This window comes from Euleptes europaea, chromosome 16 (assembly GCF_029931775.1).
Source record: "Euleptes europaea isolate rEulEur1 chromosome 16, rEulEur1.hap1, whole genome shotgun sequence".
Classification (NCBI taxonomy): Eukaryota; Metazoa; Chordata; class Lepidosauria; order Squamata; family Sphaerodactylidae; genus Euleptes; species Euleptes europaea.
This window is the reverse complement of record NC_079327.1, coordinates 14780488-14799662: the sequence shown is the minus strand read 5'-3', so window position 1 is coordinate 14799662 and position 19175 is coordinate 14780488. Positions and strand designations below refer to the sequence as shown.

The window sequence follows — 19175 nt, the reverse complement described above, 5'->3', positions numbered from 1 at the left end:
TATTTATTTTCTTTCTACGTTGCCGGTTTTTAACATATAAAGTGTAATATAAATAGTCTGTTATGCTGGCCATTGGCCGTAACAAACAAACAATAATATGCAATCTCCTCCTCCTAGGAATACAATTCTGTTTATACTTATGAAGCATAAATTGTTGTGATAGAAGCTGATTTAATTTTCATAGCTGATGCAGGGTTTCCCCCCCCCCCCGCCTCAGTTGTGGCAAACATGCCAGAGATGCAGAGAGAAGTGTCTTTTATGCATAGCTGTTTCATTTGCATCATCCCTCTGATGACTTTGGGTCTTTTTTGGATAATGCATGCCATTTCTGACTCTCAGAGGTTGCCTCGCTCTCCCCATGTAATTCCCTGTGATTTGCCTTTGTTTTCAAATTCGAGATAAAACAGGTCACTCAAAATGTGGGCTAAATGAGGGGAAACATGGGGAACTAGAAGAAGAAGAAGAAGAAGAAGAAGAAGAAGAAGAAGAAGAAGAAGAAGAAGAAGAAGAAGAAGAAGAAGAAGAAGAAGAAGAAGAAGAAGGAGTTGGTTTTTATATGCCAACTTTCTCTACCACTTACGGAAGAATCAAACTGGCTTACAATCACCTTCCCTTTTCCTCCCCATAACAGACACCCTGTGAGGTAAGTGGGGCTAAGAAAGATCTAAGACAGCTGTGACTAGCTCAAGGTGACCCAGCTGGCTTCATCTGTAGGAGTGGGGAAATCAACCCGGTTCACCAGATTAGCATCCACAACTTATGTGGAGGAGTGGGGAATCAAACCCATTTCTCCCAGTCCACCACTCCAAACCACTGCTCTTAACCACTACACCAGAGAGTGAGGGGACCTCTGATGGTCACAAATGACATGCATAATTCAAACAAAGACCTGAAGTCATCAAAGAGGTGACACTGAGTTGAACAGCCATGCATAAAAGTCCAAAAATGCATAACTATCTACAACCAACAGCCAGCTGATTTTTCACTGAGTTCATGATGAAGCTGCTGAAAAACTCTTAGATTTGTCCTTTCCAGGGAATCAATTCTGTCCCTCTCTTTCCCTTGTTCATCATGAGCTACTGTCAAGGAGGTACAGCACTAACATGAGATATTCCTTAAAACTCAAGAAGAAAGCCCAATACAAACATTACAGGCTAGTTTACACAGGCAGCAGAATCAAAACCTCCCACTGGTGATGAAGAGGGACCTGGCAACTCTAATCCTGCCACTCTTATCCACGATACCACGCTAGCTCTCAGTTGCTGATACCTCCAGGAAAACTGATCTCAGGACTTTAGTTGTAATTTCCAGGAGAACTGCAGGCCCTATCTTGAGGTCAATAAAATAACTTTGTTTCCTGCATGCAAAACAGTACCCAGGAATACCAAGAACTTACCAGCCCACTTCAGTACTACTGGTAACTGCCAGTCAGAATACTTCACTCCCAACAAATAATGAACTGGCCAGACAAGGTGAATAGTGCATACCCTCCCCCAAGGAGGCACAGTTACTATTTTGTAGTGAGGTAGTCACCCCCAGTCTCAATTGCATAGTAATGTAACATACCTATCAAGCATTGCAAGGTTTCACACTGTGGCCCTCACATAATGCTTACCAACCTCCAGGTGGTAGCTGGAGATCTCCCAGGAGATCACCCTTTAGCTGGAGATCTCCCAGGAGATTACTCTTTAGCATCATACTGGGGGGACACTCCAGCACTTGCAAAAAAACCCTCTATGGAAACCACAGAGGTTTTTTGCAAGTGCTGGAGTGCTCCCCTAGTGCTATGCTAAAGGGTTAAATAAATCACCAGGGTCGGAAGACACAGCAAGGGCTCTCCTACCTCAGCAGCAAGCAGAACTAGGCATCTTTGTTTTGCTGCACATAAGCACCCAGTTTGAGGAAGGCATGGAGTTGGGTCTCCCTGGGAGAAAGACACAGGGCTGGCCTGGCTCCTCAGGCTTTCTGGGCAGCTGCTGCCACGGGTCATCTAGTTTCCTCCTCTCCAGTGACCCCCCCCCGCCCACTCCAGAACCTTGCCGCTGATCAGCTGTTTTTTCAGTCAGCTGTTTGGTGGGAAGGCAGGGAGGATGGAGCTACTTTTTTCTCCACCACCCCATTGGAGCTGCCCGAACAAACCCGACCTGACATCATCACGTAGATGACGCTGGTCATAGCCCCCAACCCTGCCTCCCTAAATCTCCCACCCACCAACTGAGAGTCAGCGGGCAACATGAATAATGGGCAGTAGATTTCCCGCCATAAGCAGGCACTTGGGAACCCTATTAGTTGTGCTATTGCTTGTTGAATTAGATTTGGATGAAGATAACCGGGAACTAACAAACTCAACCCCATTTTACGTTTACGTTATTCTTTTTCCATTTTGCTTATTTTTGGTAACTATAAATGACCAACATAACTACAATTACAAAAAGCAAAAAAGACATAAATACAAGAAAAAATAAGATATATCAACAGCTGTAATTCTATATGGGATAACTATCCAATGTCCACTGAACATAATCAGAAGACAACATGGACACTTCCCCTCCTTTTGAATCTGAATTCAGACCAATGCACAACAATAATAACTGTTTATGCTTCTATTAATATTCAAAGTTGCTTCTTTTCTCCATTGCTTCACAATTTCAGCTAATTTTGGCAGTTTGGCAATTTGCTATATTGTGTGTGTAAAGTGCCTTCAAGTTGCAGCTGACATATGGCAACCCCTTTTGGGTTTTTCATGGCAAGAGACTAACAGAAGTGGTTTGCCAGTGCCTTCCTCTGCACAGCAACCCTGGTATTCCTTGGTGGTCTCCCATCCAAATACTAACCAGGGCTGATCCTGCTTCGCTTCTGACGAGATCAGGCTAGCCTGGGCCATCCAGGTCAGGGCAATTTGCTATATTAGCCCATGTTTTAATGGGAATACTTTTAGGGCACTTTCACACAGCCCAAATAATGCACTTTCAATCCACTTTGGATTTTGCCAGTTCACACAGTAAAATCCACCTTCAAAGTGCATTGAAAGTGGGCTGAAAGTGCATTATTTGGGCTGTGTGAAAGTGCCCTTAGTATTATAGAATCATAGAGTTGGAAGGAACTGTGTGAAAAAGCTGACTGGACTCACCCCTTAGTGTCAGATCACCAAACTTCTATTAGTCTCAGATTTTAGAATTCTGGTGATCTGACAACCCTATGCTGGATTTTCTGGCCTCACTTTTTACTGTTTCCTCACTACCATCCTTCTTCTGCTTGTTCCCTAGGTATACCTTTCTGCCAGTTGAAGGAGTGGGCTCTGATTCTCCAAAGATCATGCCACAATGATCTTTGCCAACCTCTAGGAACCAGCTGGAGATCTCCCGGGATTACAACTGATCTCCAGCCGATAGGGATCAGTTCACCTGAGAAAATGGCTGCTTTGGCAATTGGACTCTATGGCATTGTAGCCCCTCCCCTCCCAAACCCCACCCTCCTCAGGCTCCACCCCAATAACCTCCCATGGGTGGCAGAGGGACCTGGCAACCCTAACAGTGAATGTGTTCGCCTTTTAACCTGCAACATGAATCCTTTTCGTTTTAACTATGACACACTAGCACAGCTCTTCCTCTGGAATGTATTAGTTGGGTTTCTGCTTGCATTTATAAAGATACGGCATTGGTACCCAAGGAAAACAATCCCAGCAACACCTTTATATAAGCTATGTTTGTCATGCTTCAAGCATGCAGGTTATTACTAACCTTAATCATCTTGAAAGCATTTCTTTTTTTGGAAAGCCATCCTCAGCCAACGTTTATTTTTTAATACATAAAAATAGAAATAGCCTTTGCTACAAGAACCTTGGATCAATCCTCATAACAAAAATGCACAGCGCCAACTTAAAAATAGTAAATATAGAAAGAATCAATGTAGGCTGACATGAGATACGAAGGTTACCAAAATGGCATAATCGTCCACATTCCATTTGTGACAAGGATAAAAGGATTTGAGAGAAGTTTCTTCCCTAGTCCACTTTATTAGAAGAGGAAAATAATTAAGATTCGAAACAGCCAGCATTTTTCTTTGCTTCAAAACACACACAACCTTTTCTTTGGAATTTCAAGTATCTTCTCCAAAGAACGGTAAAAGACTCACCACTTTCTGAAACATCTCAGACTTCATATTTAAGATGATGGGGTATGAGAGCTTGAAGTGGTTTATATTGGGAAAGGTTGTTGACATTAAATGCAGCCACCAAATTTCAGCTCATATGAAATGTAGGGCAAATTTGAAGTTTCCTGTTCTGGTGAAACCTTTAAAGAATGTCACAGGAACAAGAAAGTTCTGATAATACAAGAAAAGCTCCTCAGTTTGGAGAGAGGTCATTCATTCCTAGGTTTCCAACCAAAAATGCCAAAAAGAAATTGCCTTACTTGGACAAAATATCTGAAGAATTTTCACGTAAGCTTTTTTTTTGGGGGGGGGGGTAAAAAAAAGATTGGATATCCTGAGCTGATACTTGTGATCAAGCATAAGCACTGCTTTATCCAGTTTGTGTGTGTGTTAAGTGCTTTCAAATCGCTTCCAACTCATGGCGACCCTACAAATTAGTGACCTCCAAAATGTGCTATCATTAGCAGCCTTGCTCAGGTCCTTGGAAGCGGAGGGCCTTAGCTTCCTTTAACAAGTCTATCAATCTCTTGTTGGGTCTTCCTCTTTTCCTGCTGCCCTCAAGTTTTCCTAGCATGATTGTCTTTTTCAGCGACTCTTGTCTTCTCATAATGTGACCAAAGGACGATAGCCTCAGTTTAGTCAGTTTAGCTTCTAGGGAGAGTTCAGGCTTGGTTTGATCTAGAACCCACTTTATGGATCATTAATTTTCCATCCACATTCCAATTTAGTATTATTTAATTAAAGGTATGCAGTAACATACCTGCACTTCAGTACGCAGGAATGCTTCATGACCTAAGTTTCATGTCAGCTTCACCCCTCCCCCAAGTTGTGTGTGTGTGTTAAGTGCTATCAAGTCGCTTCCGACTCACGGCGACTCTATAAATCAATGTCCTCCAAAATGTCCTATCTTTGACAGCCTTGCTCAGGTCTTGCAAATTCAGGACTGTGGCTTCTAGGGCTGTCAAAAAAAAAATTCGGTACAGTTTGGATTCAGCCGAATTTGACCCTTGTGGGTTCGGTACGTGCCGAAGTCCGAACTCCCCCGCTTCGGATCCCCGGTAATTCGGGGGGATCCGGAGTTCGGGGGAAAATTCGGCCCCAGCGCGCCTTCAGAGGGATTCCCTGAAGGCGCGCGGGGGCCCTTTAAACTGATCTGCGCCTCCCAGTTGGGAGGCGCAGATCAGTTTAAAGGGCAGACAGCCCCCCTTCAGCGGGCTCCGCTGGAGAGGCTCGGGCTGCCCTTTAAACTGATCTGAGCCTCCCAGCTGGGAGGCGCAGGTCAGTTTAAATGACAGCCCTCGCCTCTCCAGCGGAGCCCGCTGAAGGGGGGCGGGCTGCCCTTTAAACTCATCTGCGCCTCCCGGCCGGGAGGCACAGGTCATTTTAAAGGGCAGCCCACGCCTCTCCAGCGGAGCCCGCTGAAGGGGGGCGGGCTGCCCTTTAAACTCATCTGAGCCTCCCAGCTGGGAGGCTCAGATCAGTTTAAAGGGCAGCCCGCCCCCCTTCAGCAGGCTCCGCTGGAGAGGCTCGGGCTGCCCTTTAAACTGATCTGAGCCCGCCGGGAGGCGCAGATCAGTTTAAAGGGCAGCCCGCGCCTCTGCAGCGGAGCCCGCTGAAGGGGGGCGGGCTGCCCTTTAAACTGATCTGAGCCTCCCAGCTGGGAGGCGCAGGTCAGTTTAAATGACAGCCCTCGCCTCTCCAGCGGAGCCCGCTGAAGGGGGGCGGGGTGCCCTTTAAACTCATCTGAGCCTCCCACAGGGTTTTCAAGGCAGGAGGTGGTTTGCCATTGGCTGCCTCTGCAACCCTAAACTTCCTTGCTTGTCAACACAACACACACACAACACAAGCCTTTACTGGCATATAAAAGGAAGAACATACATTTGGATAAAACCAAGTACAAATAAATAAAATTGGATAAAACCATCCCAAATCAGCCATTAAGGAAAGCTACACACCATTCACAATTCCTGATTGCTAGCTGTAAGAACTTTGCCACTGATTCAATTATTTTTGGGTTTTGTGTGGTCATAAGATACGATGTCCTTATTTCACCAGAGAGCCATTCCCTGTTTACGAACAGTGGGTCAATGAATTGGGATCGGCTACAAGCATAAAAGCAACAATTGAAAAGGACATGCACAAGAGATTCAATTTCACCATTCCCACAGGGGCAAACTCTGTTCACAAATGGGATTTTATTAAATCTTTCATATAGCAAGGCAGAGGGTAGTGTATTTAGCCTGGCAAGCATATATGCTCTACCCTGTTGCGGTGCAGTTAGTCACGTAAAGTATAGTGCTATATGTTGTCTATTTGGCCAAGGCTCCCAACTCAAGGGGGAACATCTACTACTTGCATGGCTTCTAAGTTCCTTGCTTGTCTCTCATCCTGCTTAGTTTCCAAGATTTGACAAGATCAAGGTCATCCAAGTCACAGTTATCTTTCACTGAAACCAGTGGCATTTAAACATTGTTGTAATGTCAGTTGTTCTTTGCAAACTCACTATATTCTCATACTTGGGGCCATCATAGAAGAGAATGCTTGAAAGGCTTTCAAACTAAAATGTAACCACTACATTTGCAGCCAAGAGCCCCATGGTGCAGAGTGGTAAGCTGCAGTACTGCAGTCCAAGCTCTGCTCATGACTTGAGTTCGATAACAACGGAAGTCGGTTTCAGGTAGCTGGCTCAAGGTTGACTCAGCCTTCCATCCTTCCGAAGTTGGCAAAATGAGTACCCAACTTGCTGGGGTGGGGGTGGGGGTAAAGTGTAGACGATAGGGTTGTCAACCTCCAGGTAATAGCTGGAGATCTCCTGCTATTACAACTGATCTTCAGCTGATAGAGAGTTCACCTGGAGAAAATGGCTACTTTGGCAATTGGACTCTATGACATTGAAGTCCCTCCCCTCCCCAAACCCCGCCCTCCTCAGGCTCCACCCCCAAAACCTCCCAGCAGTAGCAAAGAGGAATCTGGCAACCCTAGTAGACAACTGGGGAAGGCAGTGGCAAACCACCCCTTAAACATAGTCTGCATAGGAAACGTCTGGATGTGACATCACCCCATGGGTCAGGAATGTCCTGGTGCTTGCAGGGGACTACCTTTACATTTGCATAAAAGGGGAGAGAACTATATGCATCTGGAATTCCTTTGATATTTCCTACAGCTAAAGAGGCAAGCTGAAATTCTGTTTTAAGTCCATAAAATATAAAGGATAACTTGCCTTTTTGGGACTTTATTAAGTCCTTTGAGTCCTGCTGATCAGAAGAAAAGTGAGATATAAATACTCACCATCCAGTGAGGATTTCAAAACAAGTTATGTCTCCATTATTTATATTATTGTTTTCATTATGGCATCTGGGACCATCTTAAAATGCACTAAGGGTCTCCAGAGGACCACAGATCATAGTTTTAAATTCACTGACCTAAAGTGATCTGGAAACTGAGAGTATGGGAAAGAATTTACTAGCTTCTAAAGGCCCCAGGATACCTTGCTTTCTGAAAAGGTTTTCATCCTTTTAACTTTACACCACATACCATAGAAGTACACGCTGAGTGGTTCAGGCATTCTTTCAAACTATGCGCCATGAACTAATCAATTTCTATAGCCCAAGGGCTGTTAGAGACAGCACTACAAATCAGGAAGGCCTCCTTGTTTTATGGCAATGTTTTCTGCTTGTTCTTCTCATTATATTGCTTTTTTTTTTTTTTACAGGCAGCATATATTTGTTGTTCTGTTGTATATTGTGATTGTATAGGGATGGCGTCATTGCTAACTGAGGGCTGGGAAATTCCTGGAGATTCTGGGGCTGGAGTATGGTTGCCAACCTCCAGGTAGTAGCTGGATATCTCCTGCTATTACACCAGATCTCCAGCCGAGAGAGATCAGTTCACCTGGAGAAAATGGCCGCTTTGGCCATTGGACTCTATGGCATTGAAGTCCCTCTCCTCCCCAAACCCCGCCCTCCACAGGCTAACCCAATACCTCCTGCTGATGGTGAAGAGGGATCTGGCAACCCTAGGATGGAGCCTGAGGAAGGAGCTCAGTAGGATGTAATGCCATAAAGTGCACCTTAGAAGTAGCCATTTTCTCCAGGGGAACTAATCTCTATTGTCTGGAGATGACTTGCAATTCCAGGAGATCTCCAGGCCCCGCCTGGAGATTGGCAACTCTATCAGGTGTCAATATATCCTGCGAGAGGACAGCTTCTGGGGTCTGGGTTTTTGGTGGGACCTGTTGCTGCTGACCAGACCTGGGTAGAATAGGCTAGCTTGATTGATTGATTGATTGATTGATTGATTGATTGATTGATGCTGCTGCATATTAAATCACCACAGTTGCCATTTCAAAACCACATCTTTGACAAGGAGGCTGTCAAAATCTGGTTGTAATAAAATGTGGGGTAATAACAGAAGAATAAGACCTGAATCTTACCAGAATCTGTTGATAAGCCTGGCATGGTCAGGTGTATATAAAATCTGATTGTCAAAGTTAGGGTAGCCCTTCCAGAATCCAACAGATTCTAGAATTGGATCTGGCAGTTGGGCAGCATCAGACTGGTTTTAACAGATGACGGCATCACAAGAGTTCAAATATGCAAACAGAGGGAGAAGGCAGGCAAAAGGGATTGGTCTACTGGCCACTGATGTCACAATGGCCCCTATACCAGGTGTATACCAGGTGCACCAGGTGTACCAGGGTCTTCTTTGACCACCTAAAAAAGGCTATACAGTGGGTCATGGGACCTGCATAGACAAAGCCAGGTAGGATATATGCTATAATATTAGGGTTGACAACCTCCAGGTACTAGTTGGAGATCTGCTGTTGCAACTGATCTCCAGCAGATAGAGATCAGTTCACCTGGAGAAAATGACCACTCTGGCAATTGGACTCTATGGCATTGAAGTCCCTCCCTTCCCCAAATCCCACCCTCCCCAGGTTCTGCCCCAAAAATCTCCTACTGGTGGCGAAGAGCAACCTGGCAACCCTATATAATATGAAGGTGAACTTGGTGATATTGAGCCGAAAAAAATGGATGGATCCAGCCCTATGGCTCAGTTCCTTTGCTTGCACCAAATTGCCTTGCCGCTCACTTTATGTCTGCACAGCAGGGGGGAGGCACTTGATTTGTGAGTATAGTTTGGCTCCTATGAACTACACCATTTTTTTTGACATAACTTTGTGCCTCTGACGGGGAATTCCTAGGCTAAAAGGGCTTAGGGAGGTGACTAATTCTTGCCACACCCCCAGAACTGCCCACAACCATGCTGGCGCAGGGGCCTACACCTCAATCGGTGCCCTAGAGTGGCAGCGCAGTACTGGGGGCCTGTGCCAATGTCACTGACCCTTACACTGATGTATCTTGGAGATAAGGCGGCATAAAGGTCATTTGGCTCCCTGAGAACATTTGCTAGGGTTGCCAGGTCCCTCTTCACCACTGGCATGAGGTTTTTGGTGTGGAGCCTGAGGAGGGCAGGGTTTGGGGAAGGGAGGGACTTAAATGCCATAGAGTCTAATTGCCAAAGAGGCTATTTTCTCCAGGTGAACTGATCTCTATTAGCTGGAGATCAGTTGTCATAGTGGGAGATCTCCAGCTAGTACCTGGAGGTTGGCAACCCTAACATTCACCCTCCCCTTAGGATTGCACTGTTGGTATTCTTAAAACTAAAATCTTCCACACTGCCAAAACACACACACACACACACACACACACACACACACACACACACACACACACACAAACCCTTGTATATAGTACAAGGGCCTTGCTGCATGCTTATTAGCACCTATTATCTGGGGGCACAAAGTTCTTTATGAACTCATGAAAAATGGCCTACACCAACACAAATATATCATGTGCAAGAAAGAAAATAATTAGGAATATAATGTGAGATGAAGATGATCTCTCTCTGTGTGTGTGTGTGTGTGTGCATATGCAGAGAGTAGAAAAGGATCCCTCCTGTCTAATTGGTCTGAGTCTAGTAAGATGCCTTTAATCATCATCTGGTAAGGCCATTAGCCCAGAAGTTTATTTTGCTGTGGAAATGTGTTTTGACTAAGTGGCAATAATAGACTGCAAAAATGATAAGAATGCCCTTTAGGAAGTGCAAAAGAGCCCAAAGAAGAGTAATTGGAGGGGAAATTCCTCATGACAAAATTATGCCTTATAGTTCACTCCGGCTGCTATGCGGAATTATTTTTTAAGCTGCTTTATTCAGAAAGGGAAGAACAAAACCAATACACCATCTCGGGAATGAGCATCTTGGAGGCTCTGTAGCGCTGCGGGCACAAGTTGTGATTTTTTAAAAAAATGTATGTATCTATCGATCACAGTTCTCGGTCTTTCCTCAATGTCAGTTGTAGCTCCTGGGTTGTGGCACTAATGAGTTCCTCCCGGAAAATCAGGGATTTCTCAATCTTTGTGCAATTTGGAAATTAAAAGATTATCATCTGAGGAGTTTATCCTAGATATCCAGCCAACACCTGTGTGACTTTCAAAAAGTAACCTCCCCGATAGTGTTCCAGAACTTTGTTGGTAGTTCAGGTGGAAAATAAATGTTTTTCCTCGGTAATCCATCAGTAAATACACCATGCTTAGTAGTATTTGGCATTTATTTCCTCATTACTTCATTCTTACTGTCCCCCCCCCCCCTTTAGCATTGCCAACCTCCAGGCAATAGCAGAAGATCTCCTGCTATTACAACTGATCTCCAGCTGATAGAGATCAGTTTGGCTTGAGAAAATGGCTGCTTTGGGAATTGAACTCTATGGCATTGAAGTCCCTCCCCTCCCCAAACTCCACCCTCCTCAGGCTTCGCCCCAAAAATCTCCTGCCGGTGGCAAAGAGGGGCCTAGCAACCCTACCCCCCTTTAATATCTGAGAGGAAGATATCTGTCTACATTTCATAATCAGTTTAAAGGCTCAGAATGTAGTACTAACACTATTTTTAATAAAATATTTACTTCTTGCCAGGTCCCTCTTCGCCACTGATGGGAGGTTTTTGGAGCGGAGACTGAGGAGGGTGGGGTTTGAGAAGGGGAGGGATTTCAATGTCATAAATTGCCAAAATGGCCATTTTCTCCAGAGGAACTGAAATCTATTGGTTGGATATTAGTTGTAATAGCAGGAGATCTCCATCTAGTACCTGGAGGTTGGCAACCCTAATCCAGGTGGTATCTGGGGATCCCTGAGAATTACAGTTCATCTCCAGACTACGAAGATCAGTTCCTTTGGAGAAAATGGATACTTTGGAGGGTGGACTCTGTGGCATTGTACCCCATATAGGTCCCTGTCCTCCCCAAGCTCCATGTCCAAATCTCCAGGATTTTCCCAACCTGGACATGGCAATCCTTCCCCCCCCCCCATCTCCCACTGGTGGCCAAGGGGGACCTATCAACCCTACTGCCTAGGCCATAACCAGGGTTTGACAGGAGCAGTATGGGTTGCGACAGCATGGACAGGGCCAGGGATATTAGACTAACACTCCAAGACATTTAATGAGGAAGGGTGGTTTCCAAACCAATTATTAGTTGGGTGGATTGCTACAGGTCCCCTTAGTAAAACCTGGAGAAAATGGCCACTTTGGCAATTGGACTCTATGGCATTGAAGTCTCTCCCCTCCCCAAACCCCACCTTCCTCAGGGTCAACCCCCAAAACCTCCCACCAATGGTGAAAAGCGACCTGGCAACCCTACTTTATGATCTTTGGGCATGATAATTATATGCTTCATTGGTTCTATTCAAGAATCCATCTGCTTTCATTACCAATAATCAGAATAACATCAAGTCTGTTGGTTCTACGCTGCCAGCAAATCTCTTAATTTCGAGCAACTCAGTGCCTCCCATTTGGCAGTGAAGATATATACTATCAGCTGTAATAGCGGGAGATTTCCAGCCACCCCCTGGAGATTGGGCAACAAAGTTGGTCAGGGGTCTGGAGACCAAGTCCTATGAGGAAAGCTGGGGATGTTCAGCCTGAAGAGGAAAAGACTGAGAGGGGATATGATAACCATCTTCAAGTACTTGAAGGGCTGTCATATAGAGGAGGGTGCCAAGTTGTTTTCTGTTGCCCAAGAAGGTCGGACCAGAACCAACGGGTTGAAATTAAATCAAAAGAGTTTCCATTTAGATATTAGGAAGAAATTTGTAACAGAGTGGTTCCTCAGTGGAACAGGCTTCCTCGGGAGGTGGTAAGTGCTCCTTCCCTGGAGGTTTTTAAGCAGAGACTAGATGGCCATCTGTCAGAAATGCTGATTCTATGAACTTAGGCAGTTTATGAGAGGGAGGGCATCTTGGCCAACTTCTGGGCATGTAGTAGGGGTCACTGGTGTGTGTGTGTGGGGGAGGTAGTTGTGAAATTCCTGCATTGGGCAGGGGGTTGGACTAGACGACCATGGTGGTCCCTTCCAACTCTATGATTCTATGATTCTATGTCCCTCAGCCACATACTTTTGTATTTTGAGGTTTAATTACAGTGTTGGTGTGGCATAGCAACTGTTTTTCTAGGCCACCAAGGAATACCAGCGTCATTACACAGAGGAAGGCAATGACAAACCACCTCTGTTAGTCTCTTGCCTTAAGTTGGCTGTGACTTGATGGCACTTTACACACACATATCCGATGATGATGATGATGAAGAAAAAGTTCAAAAGTCGGGAGGAGGAGGGAGAAGAGGAAGAAGAGTTGGTTTTTATATGCTGACTTTCTCTACCACTTAAGGAAGAATCAAACCGGCTTACAATTGCCTTCCCTTCCCCAACCCATAACATACACCTTGTGAGGTAGGTGGGGCTGAGAGAGCTCTGAGAGAGCTGTGACTAGCCCAAGGCCACCCAGCTGGTTTCGTGTGTAGGAGCGGGTAAACAAATCTAGTTCAGCAGATTAGCCTTCGCCGCTTATGTGGAGGAGTGGGAAATCAAACCCAGCTCCAGATCAGAGTCCACCACTCCAAACCACTGTTCTTAAACACTACACCACGCTGATGATACTAAAATAATGATACTAAAATAAATTATTTTCAGCTGATCAAATCTCTCTTTTCTGTAAATGGCTTTGATAAATGGCTTCGATATGGAGGAGTGGGCATTGGACTAGGTGAGGATGCTTCATTCCATTCCTCCAGGCTATGCATTCTATCCTTTTGTCTCTCATAACAGATACCCCCCCCCATTACTAAAGGTGAGATTGACGGTGCCCTTCTTCGTTCATTTTGATGTGAATATAGATGTAAGAGTTCTTGTCTCTGGCAGCAGTACAGGAATGGATCATTGATTCTCTTTGATCTTCACAGATGTTGACGCTCCTTGAATGTGATATGAGGTGAACAAACAGTTTACGGGAGCTGGAATTTGCCTCTGCTGTCTCATTCATACAGCTCCCTCATAAGCAGTGAAACTCACACCCCAAACAAAATATATGTTTGCTATGGGGAAAGTCCCATTGATTTCATTGGATCTCACTTTATTTTATTGACTTCATTTATACTTCCCTTTTCTGCCCAATGGTGACTCAAAGTGGCTGACAACATTATCCCTTTCTCCATTTCATCCTCACATCCCTGTGGGTAGGGTTGCCAGGTCCCTCTTTGCCACCGGCAGGAGGTTTTTTTGGACGGAGCTTGAGGGGGGCAGGGTTTGGGGAGGGACTTCAGTGCCATAGAGTCCAATTGCCCAATTGGCCATTTTATCCAGGTGAACTGATCTTTATCGACAGGAGATCAGTTGTAATAGCAGGAGATCTTCAGCTAGTACCTGGAGGTTTATCAGTAGGAAAACCTGGGTACAGAAAGCAACGACTGTGCTGTTAAGAGTTGGCTCAACACATCAAATGTACAGCACAAGGCTCTATAAACACTCTATATTCATTATCTCAATTACAATATCAATTGTATAACATCAAAGACAGTAACCCGAAAAATAATATAAGAATATTGAAATATTTAGAAGGCACAGAAACACCTTTCTTACAAGGAAAACACCAATAATTGTCTGTCACCCTAAAAAATGTGGAGCGCCAAAGTCCGGAGGACACCAAAGCTGTCCCTAAAGTCCTGCACAAGATGGCAATGATGGCAGGCAGCCGGGTTGGGGCAGATTTTCTTGCCCCGGACGGACAGAAATCCCACTGGTGGGATGCAGACAAAAATCCAAGGGAACGTGCGTTCTAGACACTTTTCAACACCTTGGATTTTCGAAATGGGGGAGGGAATGTCACGTATGCAGCCAGCAGAAGGCTTTCACTTGATGTGTTACAAGACATACATCCAGGCTCAGTAGGAAAGCACTGACTAGTAGGTGGAAATCGATTTTAATTGGTGTGCATCAGAGTTCTGGGCATGGTTTGAGGCTATGGTTCAGACTTCCATTGCAATAGGAGAGCAGAAAATACTAAAGACAGTCTTATCTTCTTTGTTGATTAAAGTGTAAATTATCTCACATTCGCCGTCTCAGGAAACTACCTGGGTAGAGATTTGTGTAACATACACATTTTATTTAAATTTAATTAATCACATTTATATTTAAATAATCACTCTTCTAGGATGCAAAGAGATGACTGACTACATATTCTTTACAACAGTTGGCTCCATAATTCTAGTCCTTTGCTGCCCTCTTGCTGTCCACATGTTTTGCTGAGAAGCAGCTAATTGTCCCATAGCCTGTTCTATGTTAAACCAGAACATGAAAACCTACCCTCTCCTCCTACCAGCACCAGCTATTGGATTTTCAAGACCAGTGAGTTTTGTCTCATGTACTGTATCTGCTAGAGACCCATGGAAGCCCCTTCTTCACGTTGTTCTATAATGTATGTGTGAATGAACTATGCATAACTAAATAGCAGTCCCAGCTGAATAACATGGTTCTTTCAGAGGGAACTCAAACAAGACTCCTTTGTGAAACTCCTTAACCAGGAAGAGGCAGGACACACAAACCAGGACATTTTCTCTTGCTGTGTCTAATTTTCTTGGGTCGTCTGTTCAAAGGAAGACTGGTAGCAATGTTAGGGTATGGAGGGCCATTGGCAGTCATTGTCTTCTGAAACCAGTTTTGATTCCTTCACATGAATGTCCCACCTGTTTCCCTCATTTTTCCATTGCATGGACTAGCTGTCTCCTGCTATAGGCACCAAATCCTCCTCCTCCTGCTAAACTTCTTAATTACTGATCACATATCATTGTTTATTCAACCGTGGTATAGTGGTTAAGAGCAGTGGACTCTAATCTGGAGAACTGGGTTTGATTCCCCACCCCACCACATGAGTTGTGGACTCTAATTTGGTGAACCGGGTTGGTTTCGCCACTCCTCCACTTGAAGCCTGCAGGCTGACCTTGGGCTAGTCACAGTTCGCTCAGAAATATTTCAGCTCCACGTACCTCACAAGGTGTATGTTGTGGGGAGAGGAAGGGAAGGAGATTGTAAACCCGTTTGGTTCTCCTTGAACCGGAGAGAAAATCGACATATAAAAACCATCTTCTTTTTTTCTTCTTCTTCTTATTCATGGCCTTGGTGGTTAGGGTTTCCAGGTTCCTTTTCACCACCGGCGGGAGTTTTTTGAGGAGAAGCCTGAGGAGTGCGGGGTTTGGAGAGGGGAGGGCCTTCAATGCCATAGGGTCCAGTTGCCAAAGAGGCCATTTTCTCTGGGTGAACTGATCTCTTTATCGGCTGGAGATCAGTCGTAATAGCAGGAGATCTCCAGCTAGTACCTGGAGGTTAGCAACCTTATTGGTGCCTCTGGATTCCTCCACAGCTTGTGGCATCCCTTGCCAGCTTTTCCACTTCTAATTAGGGATGTACATTAGGAAATCAATCACAGTCTACACTGAATCCCCTCTATTCTTTAATATTTTAATATGCTTAATCCAATTGTGGGGAAAAATGACATTCAGTAATCTCTAGAAACATTCAGAAGTTATGATGATTCTGGCACTTCACGGCCTGGTTTTCATCATTACCCAAGGTGAGAGGAGGGTTGCGGGAAGGTCAGGGAGGGGACTGAATGACTCAGGAGATAATCTGAAAACAAGAGAAGTTGACGTGTGCTGGTAGGAAAAGTACTGAATTATAAATTCAATAAATAGTGAACTGAATACATAAACGTCCTTTAATAATTGTACGATATGTGTAACAAAACAATGATAGCATATAGCGTTTTCATGTCAGGAAGTAAAAGAACAAATGTGTCTGGCAAAATAGTCTTCATCAGTGGTCAATCATGCAAACTTGTTTTTTCTCCCCCCTGATACAGCTGATTTTTAAATCGAAAATACATATAAAGCCAAAAAAAAAAAACTCTTGTACACAATAAACCCATAATGAAAAGGTTTGTCCCGACATCCCCCCACCTAAATGATGACATCACTAGGGTTGCCAGGTCCCTCTTCGCCACCGGCAGGAGGTTTTTGGGGCGGGGCCTGAGGTGGGTGGGGTTTGGGGAGGGAATAAAGCCCATAAAGTCCAATTGCCAAAGCGGCCGTTTTCCCCAGGTGAGCTGATCTCTATTGGCGGTAATAGCAGGAGATCTCCAGCTAGTACCTGGAGGTTTTGGAAATTAGCACAGACACGAAGGATGTAACAAAGTGCAAATGTATATTAATATGCTACACAATTATGCAATGAAATAGACTATAATACTCTAATATACCGTAACAACTACATCTATCCTAAACTAAAGTGCAAAAAAATCACCACAATGGATATTAGGATAAATGTAGTTGTTATATTAGAGTATTATAGTCTATTTCATTGCATAATTGTGTAGCATATTAATATACTTTTTGCATTTTGTTATATCCTTCATGTCTGTGCTAATTTCCAAAACCTCGTGTTACTTGCACAGTGGTGTCTATTTTTCCAGCAGTACCTGGAGGTTGGCAGCCCTAGACATGAGAACAGAAAGTGGATTCAACTGTTTTTTTAAAAAAATCTAACATTATTTAAATTAATCAAATGGCTGAGCTACATTCCTGCTTATTTCAATAAGCTGATGATTTTGAGGGCAGGCTGGACAGATCCACCCTGGCTCCAAACTCAGCTGGTGCTTCTACCAGCCTCTTATTACTGCCTGCCCGGACATATCTGCAGAGATGTACCAAGCTTCATCCCTCTCCCCTGGTGTGCCACAAGGCTACTACCATGTTCAAAATATGTTGCTCAACACCAGGGGCTCTCCTTCAGAGCATACCCAGCAGCAAGGCATGGGATGACCTGTTCTGGACACCTCCCTCCCCCATCACACCGGATGTCTCAAGGTACTTGCTGATTAACCCTACCTATCCTGAGTAGGGTTTCCAACCTCCAGGAAGAATCAAACCGGCTTACAATCACTTTCCCTTCCCCACAAAAGACACCTTGTGAGGTAGGAGAGGCCGAGAGAGTTCTGAGAGAACTGTGACTAGCCCAAGGTCCCCCAGCTGGCTTCATAAGTAGGAGACGGGAAACAAATCCAGTTCACCAGATGAACATCCACTGCTCATATGGAGGAGCGGGGAAACAAACCCGGTTCTCCAGATCAGACTCCACCGATCCAAACCACCATTCTCAACCACTACACCACGCTGGATACCTGACCAGTAGTTTATTCCCTCTTTGCCCAAGATCAGAATGCCACACAAGCTCCTTAGAATAGCTGTTTTGTGTCCTTGCTGGAAAACCTTGATCATATCTGCTTGAAATTTTACACTGGTCACAACTTGAAGGAGGGGTACAGTTTCTGAACATTGCGTTCCAGTTGGGTGGAAAACAAAAAAGTTATGGTGGCAACGAGTTCCCCGCTGAAACCACTATGAACAAATAAAAAAAATAGGGAAAAATAACAGATGTTGTAAACACAATTAACCCACTCCAATAAAACTAGAGGAAAAAAATATATATATTAATAAAATTTCCGTAGACATCCTACAGCACTGATACCTCCATTGAAATCTCCATTGCTTGTGTTGTTCCAGATCAGGAAAACATACCTTGAGGTAGGGTTGCCAACCTCCAGGTATTAGCTGGAGGTCTCCAGCTATTATAACTGATCTCTAGCTGATAGAGATCAGTTCACCTGAAGAAAGTGCCTGCTTTGGCAATTGGGCTCTATGGCATTGAAGTCCCTCCCCTCCCCAAACCCCACACTCCTCAGGCTCCGCCCCAAAAACCTCCCACCGGTGGTGAAGAGGGACCTGGCAACCCTACCTCAAGGTGAAGCTTGGAAGCGACAGGACCTTCCATTTGTTGATACCACCTTGCTGTTTCAGACACCCTTCTGAAAACGTCACTTTTTTGTTTGTTTTGTTTCAGTTTTTGAATTGTGATTAGCTGGTGTACATGTACAACACCTATCCATCTGGTTCGGTAAGGCATTACTAGTAATGAGTGTGACGCCTTTCTAATGACTCTCCTTTAAGAAGTCCCCTGAAGGGCAATTATTTTTAGCAAGCTTCAAAAGCAAGCAATTTCATTGGCAGTCATGGGAGAAAAACATCAAAGTGGAAGGGATCCGTGAAGTAAGAACAGTTGTGGATGTCGTTACATGCGCCCCACTTCCCCGAGCAGTCAGAAGTTACAGGAGCGGTGTTTACCCAGGTTGGTTCCCATGGGGGGATACTTATAGTGTTTTTGTAATAAATTCTTAATGTCGAAATATAAAAATAGAGCACAGATGGTGAGAAGCGGGCACTCCCACGGGGCCTCAGATCCGCTACCCCACGTCAGATCCTAGAGAGACAGAGTTCCTGATCCCCCAAGGTGCTTCAGCCGGCAGTATCTCTTTCTCTCTCTATCTCTGTGTGTCTTCCAAAATCAAAACTCTGCTTTCTTTTAAACACAGATGCACATCTGTCTCCTCCATTTAGCTGGGGGAGAGGTCACCTCTTCCAATCCTGAGAGACAGTTGGCCAGAACTATTTCCTGATGCCATTTAGTAGATACTACCTACTCAAGCTAAAATTTTGTTCAATCCTCCCATCACCTAAATGATTAAACAGCAGTAGCCAAGAAGAAGAAGAAGAAGAAGAAGAAGAAGAAGAAGAAGAAGAAGAAGAAGAAG

At 44.6% G+C, this 19175-nt stretch overlaps 1 long non-coding RNA gene across 1 annotated transcript in view; it reads left to right on the top strand.

The window, feature by feature from the left end:
• The first annotated feature begins 459 nt into the window (after positions 1–459).
• LOC130488395 (uncharacterized) overlaps positions 460–19175 on the top strand; it is a 203830-nt gene continuing 185114 nt past the window's right edge. Inside the window, exon 1 of the long non-coding RNA XR_008933816.1 lies at positions 460–548. This is a non-coding gene — a long non-coding RNA (uncharacterized LOC130488395). The remainder of the gene's footprint in view (positions 549–19175) is intronic.